Raw genomic sequence first — 12,911 nt, 5'->3', positions numbered from 1 at the left:
AAGGTCTGTGGATTGTGTAAATATATTCTAAGCGGAAAGTGGTCGCTGTAAGCGGAACAGATGACTTCTGCTTTTAAAATTATGTCGCTTAATGTTGGGCATGTAAATATGTAATCTATCGTAGAGGCACAGCCCTGACCTATAAAAGTAGGGGTTGTTATATTATTTGCACTAGTGCCTGCAATTTCCATTACATTTACTAGGTCACGGGAGGCTAGATGGTTTTTCAGCTCCTCACCGTTTTTACATAGTGGGCTATTGCGATACGTATGAGCGTTAAAGTCCCCTCCAATGCAAATGCCATCAAAGGGCCCATACTTTTGCCCTCCCATAATTTCATCAATAAAAGTAAACAATAACATAAAATTACCATTAGGACGGGTAACAAAATCATTATTATAAAAATTAATAATGCATAATTTCATTCTGTTAATGTACTTCATAGCCATAAAACAATTACCCGGTGTAGGGATCAATTTAGTTTGCACCCCGGATTTTATTTTGGACCAGATAGATAGACCCCCACTGGGCCGTCCCATATGAGAAGGGGAAGCCTTTAGATTATAACAACAGAAACCCTCCATTGTTGGTGACGTTGTACACCAAGTTTCTTGTAGCATCAATATATCGCAGTTATTATCAACCCAATTAAGCCATTCTTTAATTTTCAATTTGGATTTTAGTCCTGCTATATTCCAGCTAACAAGAGATAATTCTGAGTCCAAAGGCAATTGGTTATGAGTCGGGGGTTTTTGACTCAACGCAGTCCTAGGCAAAGTTGTAAAACAATCTGGGGTTCGGATATTGGTATCAAGGATGATTCAACAGAGGTAGTCAGAGATGGTCAATCTTGCATATCCAGATCCGAAAGAGGTGCAAATCTGTTGAACATCTGAAATGGGAATGGGGGAGGTTGGAATTGCATAGGCGGTGGCCGGAAATGCATGGGTGGTGGCTGAAAATGCATTAATGACGGTTGGAATTGCATAAAAGGAGGACGAGGTTGTATTGCCATTTGTCTATAGAAATAACTCAAGGGTAACATGGTTGCAACAGTAGAAATGGTAGAACAGTTGCTATTTCTGTTAAGGAGGTTTCTTACAGTCCCTGGGTTTTTAAAATTAAGAACTATACAGTCACCTTCCTTGTCTTCGAGTAAGGGCCCGACCCACGATACCCTGCGGGCCGATATAATCTCTCTTGAAATATCAAATCCAACGCCTTTGTGCTTAGTCAGCCAGTCTATGCATTTATTCCGCAATTGCACCCATGATTCCCCCTGGTCCTCCCTCAACGGCGGTACTCCTGCTAGGACCAGGACAAAAGGACAAGCATCCGGTGGCAAATGTAAGGCGGGCCCCTGATGTTTAAAAGGTTTACTTGTCCCTTGTAGGCCAGTACCCTCATTGTTGTTTGCAGCAGTTGATCTTGGTGCTGTTGTGGGTTGGGTTGGACCATTGTTGCGGTTAAAAACAGAATTGTTGGTAATAGGGGGAGTGATAGTTTTTCTAGGGGCAGGTGTGGGGGTCGGTTTAGTGGGTAAATTGGATTTTGTCAAATTTGACCCTCCGTTGGTAGATCGGGATTGAATTGTAGGTGGTGCAATAAGCGGAGGTAATGATCCAGGATTACTCAAAACCCCACCCTGAAAGGTGGTAGTTTCCTGTTTCTTTGATGACAATGTGTTGTTTGCAGTTTCCAATTCTTTTAAGAGGCGGTCAGCTCTGATTTGGTCCAGGATGACAGACCCCTTCCTTTTTATTTCTCCATTCTTGACCAGGTTATCTAGTCTGTCCAGTCTTTTAAAAACATTATTAAACTGATTGATCATTTGCTTTTCTAGTCGGTTAAAAATAGTATCCACTATGGTTTCTATGAGGTTCCCATTCTGTCTTGAGAGATTATAATTATCTCCCATTAATGCTGTTTGAGTCCATATAGTATTAGAGTTCCCACTAGAGTGAGTAGTAGTTGTGGTGGAAATACTGTCCATGTCTGCTAAGTCTTTGTCTTCCGTAGGAACAATTTGTGCCCCTGAAGATTTATTTTTGTTCCACAAACTTTAGGGTGTGGGCTGATTCTTGTGGATTGAAGGTTGTTTCCTTTTATTAGCACTTTGCTTAGTTATGCCTCTTTTGCGTTTTTCTCCTCCCGGTTTATTGCTGCTAGAATCAATACTATCCAGGTTAATGACATCATCCTGGGGAGCTATTGTAATAGTAGAAACACTTTCTGTCAGCAGGGATACTGGGGGTGTTGATATCAGTACCGGCTTAGAAGTGACAACAGCTGGTATTGAAGAGGCGGGGTCAGGTGCTATATAAGTGACGGTATTTTCATCATCCGAAATAATGGGCACATTAACAGGAGGATGTGATGGTTTTACCACAATTACTTCAGGGGTTATATGTATATTTCCGTTTGTACAACTTGTACTACTTGTTACACTCGATTTGTTATTGATAGTAAGGGAACCCATGGAGAACCTCCTCTCAGTCTCCACAATTTCATTAAAAGCAGTTTCTATCAGTGTTTCAAAGGATGTGATGAGGGAGACGGAGGTATCAACACCTTGGGTTAATACATCGATATTGTTACTGGTAGCCATACCATCACCCATTTTGTGATCCAAGTGCGATGCTCACCTTTGAGAAGAATGTTAGAGGGGTGGCCCGCCCGACCACTGCTGATCACTGACGGCCACAGACGGCCCGCCCTCTGCCCGGGCTCCGCCCGGCGTCGCCCGCGCGCGTCCCGCGACGCGGAGGAGTTGTCCCGCCTTTGTAGCGCCTCCGGGCGCGAGGACAGCGGGAAACAGGAAGTCCACGCAAAGCCCGCTGGGAGCTGTAGTCTCCAGCCGCGTCAGAGTGGTGATGGCGGCGAGACCTACAGCGTTCCAGACCCAGGGGCGAAGGCTGCGTGTGGCGTGTGGCGTACTGTCCAGGTTAGTGTACTGCCGGTAACCCCCGCTCCACCGAGGGGCTGTCCTGCCTTTGTAGCGCCTCCGGGTGCGAGGACAGCGGGAAACGGGAAGTCCACGCAAAGCCCGCTGGGAGCTGTAGTCTCCAGCCGCTTCAGAGTGGTGATGGCGGCGAGACCTACAGCGTTGCAGACCCAGGGGCGAAGGCTGCGTGTGGCGTGTGGCGTGCTGTCCAGGTTAGTGTACTGCCGGTAACTCCCGCTCCACCGAGGGGCTGTCCCGCCTTTGTAGCGCCTCCGGGCGCGAGGACAGCGGGAAACAGGAAGTCCACGCAAAGCCCGCTGGGAGCTGTAGTCTCCAGCCGCGTCAGAGTGGTGATGGCGGCGAGACCTACAGCGTTCCAGACCCAGGGGCGAAGGCTGCGTGTGGCGTGTGGCGTGCTGTCCAGGTTAGTGTACTGCCGGTAACCCCCGGTACAGTCATTTTCGTGATAGAGGCACACGAATATCGGCAGACAGAGGTGTTCTATTCATGGATAAACTTTCCAGCGGCAAACGCTACAACGAACGAATTCCACTATTACAAAATAGAGGAACCACCGGATCAATACGCTCCCTTCGAGGAGATTGAAATACCATTAAAATACCAAGAGCACCGGCTCTGGTTTAAAGGCGCCCTAAAACACAGTGATCATATTACCATGGCTCGGTACACTAGGTAGACCAGGAGCAACGTGGCCGGTTCTAGCCAGCTACACACCACACCCGGACATTGAAAAAATATCTCGCGAAGAGCTGTTAGTACAGCTAAAAACATTAATTAAAATACATAGACAATTAGTCCAATATGTAATGCGGACTGCAACAGTCCAAACAGCTGTTAATGTTCCACAGCTGACCCCTCAGCAGGGGAACACAAATAAAATTACACCACAGAACATACAATCATGTCTTGGTAAAACACCCATAAAACGGGAACAAATCCCTTTCTGGTTAGCACAGAAAATTACTCAAATAGAGGCAGAATTCCCAAATACTACCCCTATTGAGAAACACAAAATTCTGACTATCTGCCTTCCAATGGGGGTCGCACCACATGTGGAGGACTGTGACACTTGGGGTACAGTTTTTGCTTCCATTTACACAAAAACACATGGTGTTCCGTCCATGGCGGTAATACCGGATGTGCTAAAACAGATTCAGAATGAATACGGTCCAGAACCTGCTTTAACTCTTGGTATGAAATTACTGAAAGACTTCAAGGAGCTCTCGGCTATATTACTAGCCAACATAAAAGGAGAAGCAGCATCTGTGGCGATCCGCCAGAAATTGAAAGAAACAGATATAACAGATCAACCAATTGAGCTTGCCAGAATTATAGAAAAATGCTATGAAGAATTAGGTAGAGATAGTTTGGGTGGGAAACCTGTAAAACCACAACTACTCGAAAATCCTGAAAAATTATTTATTAAAAATAATCTAAACACTCCTAAAAAGAGCTGGGATGGAAATAAACAATCCACTCCCAAGGAAAAAGTTTTCCAGTCCAGAGGAAGGTCTCCTCGACGGAGGGAAAGAACTCCGACTCGAGAACACCAGTCTCCCCAAAGGGAGCACTCTGAGAAAAGATACAACCTTAGAAATAGGGATAGCTTGAAAAATCCTGATAGATATCAAAGTATTGATACACGTCCCTCTCGATCTTTTTTGCAGAAATCGGAAAGAAGAGGACGGTCAGACCCAGGAGAGCACACCAAGTCCAAAGACAAGGAACCTGCTCAAAGTAAAAAATTACAATTTCCAAGAAAGAAGGTAGCCAGTATTAGAGTAATCGAACATGCCGAGAATACTGAGGACACAGCTGAAAAACGGAGAGTGGGCACAGACCATGCTAGACAGTGCAGCAGAAATCAGCATAGCTCTCAAGATCCTGATGAGTCATCTGGAGACAGTGGACACAAATGAATACATTCAAGGAGAAACTGCAGACACCAGAGTTAGCGAACCTCATAAAATATACGAAATAACACTGCGTATAGAGGGAGATAAGACTAGAAAAATAAAGGGTCTATTTTGGGATAATCTCTCAAAAGGCTATGACATCCTGTTAGCTGAGAAAGATTGGCCCCCGGAGTTTGTCAGGGAGTGCCCTCATGGCGAAGAAATGATTATGCCTGCCTTCTCGAATCACATTCCGATTCACACTAAATATATATATGCAAGGAAATGGGCAATAACCCAGGCACCAGCATTATATAAAAATCATGTAGGATGGGATGAGGACTCTCCTCCCCATAAAATCCAGTTAAAATGTCAACCTACTGCACAAAGGCAGTACCCTATTAAGCAAGAAGCTAAAAAACAGGTCAGGGAGATTTTGGATCAACTTGAATACCAGGGGGTGATTAAAACATGCACCTCTCAAATGAACAATCCTTTGTTTCCTGTCTCCAAACCAGACGATTCGTATCGTCTAGTCCTGGACTACAGACACCTTAACTCGTGTTGCAAAACATTTGCGGTACAGAACTCGCACAGTGCGGCACTGATGAATAACATAGTTCGGAAAAAATATAAAACAACATTAGACATATCTAATGGGTTCTTTTGTCAAAATATTGCACCAGAAAGCAGGTACTTGACCGCTTTCTCAATAATGGGGTCACAGAAAAATTTCTGTAGGCTCCCACAGGGGTTCAAGAATAGCCCGGGATTATTTTCAGCCAGAGTAACGGAATTACTACAAATCTATGATGATGAGGCATTATCTTATGTCGATGACATCTATCTCACAGATGACGACTTGGATACTCACTTGAAAAGGGTGAACACCATAATACTTGAGTTCGCAGCAGAGGGTTACAAATTCAACTTTAAAAAAGTCAAGAATTGCCCATCTGACAGTCTTATTTTTAGGATACGAATTATCAAGTGAAGGAAAAAGCCTGGCGGACAACTTCTTAAAGAAGTGCGCTATACTCCAAGCACCAAAAACGCTGAAGAACTTACAATCGATTCTAGGCTTCCTAAATCTCGGAAGAACTTACATTCTAAACTACGCAGAAAGGATTAAACCTCTCTACGACTTAATTAAACCTGATTTTAAACCAATCAACTGGACTCAAAAACACACAGAAATTTTGAGATGCTAACAGATGCTAACAGACATGTTAGCAAAAACAAAATTAGAAACACGTGACAATACACGCAACCTTGTAATCCGAGTAATCCCAGGAAGATGCGGATTCACGTACCTGACCTCTAATGAGGGAGAAACGGTACCAATAGCTTACAAATCTCATTTGCACACACAAGCAGAAAAAACATTCAGTCTCACAGAAAATACTGTGAAGGCAGTGCGACCTGCTATAGTGAAAGAACGAGAATTAGCACAAGGCAAAATGATCACTGTTCTCACAGCAGAATCCGCCTTCGAGGCACTATTCAGCCCAGTAAACCTGCCTACAGTGTCACTGGATCCGAAATGGATACAGTGGGAAAATTCTCTTGCTGCAGAAGACGTTAAATACTATTTCGCCCCGCACATGAAAAAACTGAATGATTTAAATTATGAAAAAGAATATCCTCTGCCAATCGAAATTCTTCCTCTACAACAGTACTTCTGTATAATCTATACAGACAGATTTGTACAGCATTACAATGTAGAAAATAAATCCTACGATGCAGCCTGTGCGATTGTTAAAGGTCGCTGGCTCTGCAGTAAATTCAGACCAAAAATAAAAAAAACTGAATCACTGAGAAAATGTTCGGCTCAGCGAGATGAAATCAGATCTTTAAAGATGGCGCTTGAAAATGCCGAACGTGAATTCCCGACTCTAATCGTGTGCGATTCGCATTTTTGCGTCAATTCTTACAATAATGATTTGCATTAATAAAATCCAACTGGTGGAAAATAAATTCTTAAGAGGGCTCCTCTCAGTCCCCCAGTCAACCCCCACTTTTACCACACACACTGAAGTGGGGATCGGATACGTCTCAGACCAAATTAAAATAGCACCCCTATTATATTGGTTAAAAACCTGGCTTAACGAGGAAATTACCTTAAACCACACTATTATCAAAGATTGTTTACATCTGGAGAGGGTTGCTAATATTGCCTGGTTGACCTATATCAAAAAGGGTTTCCAGAAGATAGGCCGTCCAGCCCTGTTTTACTCCCCCGACACAATAACCAAAAAAGACATTGCCCTAACAAAAAACGCTCTAATGGATCTCTTAACACTAGAACGGGAGGAGATCGAGCTACGAAAACCTCTTGTAAGAGCTAATTATGGGCTGGTTAGCTGCTCAGGCCCTGAACCATACTTATCTGTGGTAAATAACCGGTACCACCGATACCTCCTGACAAGATTTCGTCTAAATTTGATTCATTACACCCTGGGCTCTTTCCGTACTTGGTGTACTCCGGATAAAGCAGACCCTTGTTCCTGTGATTATTTTTCATCACAAAACACACTACATTTTGTAATGTTCTGTACATATTATGAACAGTGCAGAAGGAAATATTTGTTTCCAGTCTTGAAGAAGGCGGGCTTTGTTCAGGTTAGACCAGCTTTAGTATACTTAATGCAACTGGGTAGCCCTTACATTATGTTTTCTGTAGCTAGTTTTTTGACGGCAGCCATTCGTGTAAGGAAAAACAATACTAGCTTACCGCAGATTCAAAGTTGCTTTGAGTAATATACTTTGTAAAATTATGTAATATACTTGCGTACTAGGGTTTGTAGTTTTAAAGGATTTTAAAGGTACCAATTTTATGGTGATATAAAAAAAATTAAATGTACTGTATTTTTTAACAATGACAATGAATTGTTTTAACTTTACTGGTTATTTCTGTAAAAAAAATTTTTGCTATTTAAAATGATTGTACCATGTCTTTTATGATATTAATTTTATTGAATAAAGAATTTTTGACTGACTGACTGATTTGCAGAACTGGGTTCAAAATGATTACAAAGATGACACAGGTACCACAATCAAGCATAAAATGCTTTGGAAACAAGTAGTTCTTTTACATAAAGAACTACAAAAGACTCACGTGATACACACTCTGAGTCATCAACGTGATGGCGTTCACGTTGCAGGGAATTCATTGGCTAATACAGCCATAGCGGAAGCAACTAAACCGGCTTTCGTAGCCACAAAAAAGCGTTCAGAAAAATACATAGACGGGGAAACCATGCTGGCAGTAAAAACGTCCTTAAAAGGCGACTGTGCAGCACTGCCCGTGAACTATCCAGCCAATTACACATACGTAATTGATGCAAACTCCGTTCCTTTTGCTCGAATCCCTAGAGTGGGGGATAGGGTAATTCGAAACATGAATCGGAGAATCTTTTTAATAGCAGACGCACACATGGGATTGGGTCCGAGGCACAAAAAAATCAAAGAATCTCTGACTGAATTACAAGCAGTATACTGGTGGCCGGAGATGAGCCTGCACCATTATAGATTTGTAAAGAGCTGTCCAGACTGCGACAGAGATCGCAATTGTGAACCGGTCCAGCCTGTAGCCCAGATACCCTTTATGGACAGGGTAATGCTGTCTATATGCAATCCAGCGTCCTATTAATTGTTTAAGACTACATTCGCTATAAAAAATGTGGCCCCAGTGCTCGGCTGACGCCAAAACTGTTATAAAAGATCTGCGAGTCTTTATCTGCACATACGCAATTGCCATGCTTCATTCTGACCAGGGTCCTGCTTTTAGCTCTCGAGCTTATAAGGAGGCCATGACCAGTATGGGCATTGGATTGCGATTCTCTTGTCCATTTCACTCTGAGGGAAACAGTGTAGTGGAAAGAAAAAACCGAGACATAAAGCAATCTATAACAGCGAAGGTATTAGGTTCGGGTGATGGGTGGGTCAAGCATTTAACAAGTGTCCAACGTAGTCTTAATAATTTGCCAAGAAATTCTCTAAAAGGTTTCAGCCCGTACGAACTATTGTTCGGAACTAGAATGTATATTCAGGATCTTGATAGTCAGGCTTCAGTGGTAAAAGATAAAAATAAAGACTTTGACATCAAAGATCGTTTGGCTGTTTTACAGGACTTGAATGAAACAAGAAAATCCTTAAGCAACATAAAGTTAAAACAACAGCCAGCTACCACTGAAGACACACCACCTGTCCCAGCAAGACCTGTCTGGATTCCAAAGATTGGGGATCTAGTCAGAGAAAAAATAGCGGTGAAGAAGGAATTTGGGCCTTCTTACAGAAAAGCAGTACCTGTCTTAGCAATCAACGGAACAAGATCAGTAGTACTACCGCCCCTTGCTGGTAAAAACGAGAACCGAGTTGTATCCATCGACCTGGTGAAACCACAAGCATGTGGCCTATAATCAACAGTAGGCCAAGTGGACTCCCAAGAAATAACAGAATACCCAAATTTGCAACAATCCAAGAGGTTCAAACTGAAAGACTAATCACATTTGATAAACCTGCAGTGCACAGAGAAGGACTATGCAATAATGCCATGGAACTCGTGCCTCTTGGAACTCAAATTGAAACAGTTTGTCATGAAACACCGGTCTACAATGATGTGGCATCAGAATGTGCTAATGAAAAGCAAATGGAGAAAATAATTCCAACAATCGACAGAACTGCCTCTGGCTACTTCATCAACTTCGATAACTTTTCTGAAGATCAAAGCGACCCTGAAGTAACACCAGAATCAAAGACTTTTAAAGAAAAAGCAACAGAACTATTTCATCAACTCAAGGAAACATTTCTGAATGCACCATTGTTTGAGCATTGGATTGTATCAGGGGTACTTATACTCCTACTATGCCTAATTTTGGTTTTAATTTTAGGAAAGTTTAATACAGATCAATGGACACAGCAAGTCAGAACATCAACTTAGTTCTGAAACCTCACAAATCATCTCACGTCACGAAAAGAGAACTATCATCAGTAAATGTCACAGCCATTCCAATAACCGGCGGGGTAGTGAGGGACAAGACTGACTATGAAATATATGGCCCGTCGAGATCTTGAAATATCCTCACCAGTTCAAGGATTCATTAAGTGACTTTGTAAAACCGAGTACATTCTCTGTTGATTGGGATTTTGAAAGTATAAATAACATGATGTCGGATTTAGTGTTATCAGCAAAATGTACAGAACATGATTATTTACAAGGTTCATCTAATTATGAACAAATGTACTGTTTCTCACATTACGCAGATCACTATTTACATAAATCTACACAACCTAGAAATGTTTTTAAATATAACCAATGGGAACATTGTGCTACTCCACCTAAAAGCAGTTCAAAAACATTCTATGAGAAATTCCAATACTTCTCAGGGTTTAACACGAGTAATGCAGAAACATTTTATTATAAACTGTTGGATAAAACAGGGACGAAAACCATGCTGACAAATACTAAATTGATATATTCAGAAGCATTTTATGAAAAAATTATTACATTTGGTTTTGATTTCTGGAAAAACAACATTGAAACAAAAACCATCTGGGGTACAAAAGATTGGCAGGTACAAGGCCTAGAGGCATTATTTCGAGCCTGCATGATCCCAGAACACATAATGTTCTTAAATGACACAATTCATCAAGCAACCTGTCTTGGCCTAGCTAAGATTAAGGACCTTAACAAACAGTCTATTCCAAAGCCAATACCTGATAATGCTACCACAGATATTGAAATAGACGTATACCAAATTTTACATCAAAACAGAACACATCCTGATTGGAAAAAGTGGTTAATCTGGCAAGAAGACACTAATAACTGTCAAGATAGATTCCTGAACAAAAAACAGGGGTTAAAAATGACCAGACCCTAGATATTCCCAGAGACAACATCCAGGGATAGTAACAACATACAGTGTAGGGAAACTCTGCCTTGAATAGCTCCAAACATCCACACTGGCAGAAATTAAGCAACACTTATCTTTACTTAAAGATGGTGCTGACTTGCGCGATTTCATTATGGGACCACGCAAACAGCGTCAAAAACGTTTCATAGCGGCAAGTGTATATGCGGCATACAACGAGGCATGGAAAGTAATGCAAATTGAAACAGCAGAAAAAATGCGAGAAATCGATCGTATTAATTTGGAAAAATCACTTTCTGTTGTGGAAAATGGGTTAATGACTCTGTCCTCCAGAATATATTCACTGGACAGTATTGTATCATCTGCCATCGATATAATAGATAAAGACTTGCTAATGTTACAACATGGCCAGTCCCAATTACGTTCTATTGTACAGCTAGGCTAGACGTTGCAAAATCTTCGTTCAGGCTATATGCCTTGGCGTTTAATCAACACAACGTCATTGTTTTCCATCTTTAACCTTACTGATAAACAAATCAGTTAGGCACAGAAAGGAGCAGACTATACAATCCGGAGCATCGAAAAACTTGAGAGATAACCATTGACAATGTCAGAAAGACCTGTCATTGAATGGATAATACACAGGATTATCACAATTCCGATAACAACTTTCCGATTTAAAAATTGCCTTGAGTATATACCGACAGGCCAGTATGAAAGGTTGGGTAAAGGGTACATTAAGTCATCATGGAAATTACCATATACACACACATGCTACAGTGACAACGGCAAAAATATATTTCTAAGTGGTGAAAATTGCAAACATTCACTAAGAATACTTTTGTGCCAGGGTATTCATTTACATGGGGCCTGTGAAGGGACTTTAAACAACCTTTCATGCCACCAGCACGTCATACCTGCAACGCAGATAGAGCCCTTCTTTAGGCAACCTTCTAACGGGAGTTACATTCTAATAACGGATCACAGCTGTTGTGGCTTGGTGCCAGGGAAAGCATATCTCGTAAGCGTGACTTCCATGGTCACTTGCTGTATGCAAGCATTGTTTCCAAACGGCCCTGTAGATTCCGAGACGCCGATTTGGCCTCCTTTGAATATCTCTTCTATACGAATTGATACTTTAAGCAGAATGAAGTCTGTACTTTTGCAGACAACAGTGCCCATCACGTCATCAAAAGAAACGTATGATCTCCAAGTTGCAAGGACATCGGAGATACATGAACTTTTATCAACAAATTGCCCCGTGCATTTCACAGAAATGCTCAGCCAAATCCTAAATATGTCGGATGCCATTGGTATCTCAAACGTATTTAAGACAATTTTTTCGGGACTGTTAACACCATTCAAAGCAGTTCTGGGAATTATTCCCAATTTTGTCCATTCAGTCTTTGGCGGCCTACCACTAATTTTGGGACTCGTAGCAGGCATTTTATTTTTGACCCTTCTGCTCCGATATGGCAAGCCAAAACACAGACATGACTCCGGCAAGGATGGAAGAAACGATCTTAGCAATACGCTACCGGGACCGCATAACTAAGGTCCTTGGATTGGCCCGGCTGAGAGATCTGAACATGACCTGGTTTCTTTCATTCAGACCTATATGGCAGACCTGCATCTTACCTGTGCTACGATGTATGCTATGCGGAGAAGAATGTGTGTTAGACACCTGTCTTGCACTACCATCAGCAGTACCAATGGATATCGATACTTTGCTAAGTCCTGTAACGGCTCACGCATCGTGTTGTCCCCAGCGGCTACCAATCCTGATGACGGCATTCGTTGAGACTCCTGCGCTACGACTAGGTGGCGGCAGTGAAGCAAAAAGTGAAAGCAGCATCACCCAGGTACGACCTTCTGTGAGCATTGCTGATCCAGACATCGATGATAGCAATCATTCTCACAACTGCCAGGTTACTGCACTATCGAACCTGGTCGAACTGTCACCTGAATATGTAGACCTATTCTTTGAGAGCATGTCTGATATGATGTTCTCCCCTGAACAGAAACAATGAATTTTAGAAAACAATCCGGCGCACAGCGTTCCCATGAACTCTGAATTCGGCCTTCAGTTTTGATCAACAAAAACTACTAAAAAGCGTTTGGAACTCTATTTTTTTCCGCTCCCCATGAAATTTTTTTTTTAATCAGACATTTTTCAAA

The sequence above is a fragment of the Lissotriton vulgaris genome, chromosome 3_1 (genome assembly GCF_964263255.1).
Source record: "Lissotriton vulgaris chromosome 3_1, aLisVul1.2, whole genome shotgun sequence".
Classification (NCBI taxonomy): Eukaryota; Metazoa; Chordata; class Amphibia; order Caudata; family Salamandridae; genus Lissotriton; species Lissotriton vulgaris.
This window is presented reverse-complemented; position numbering follows the sequence as displayed.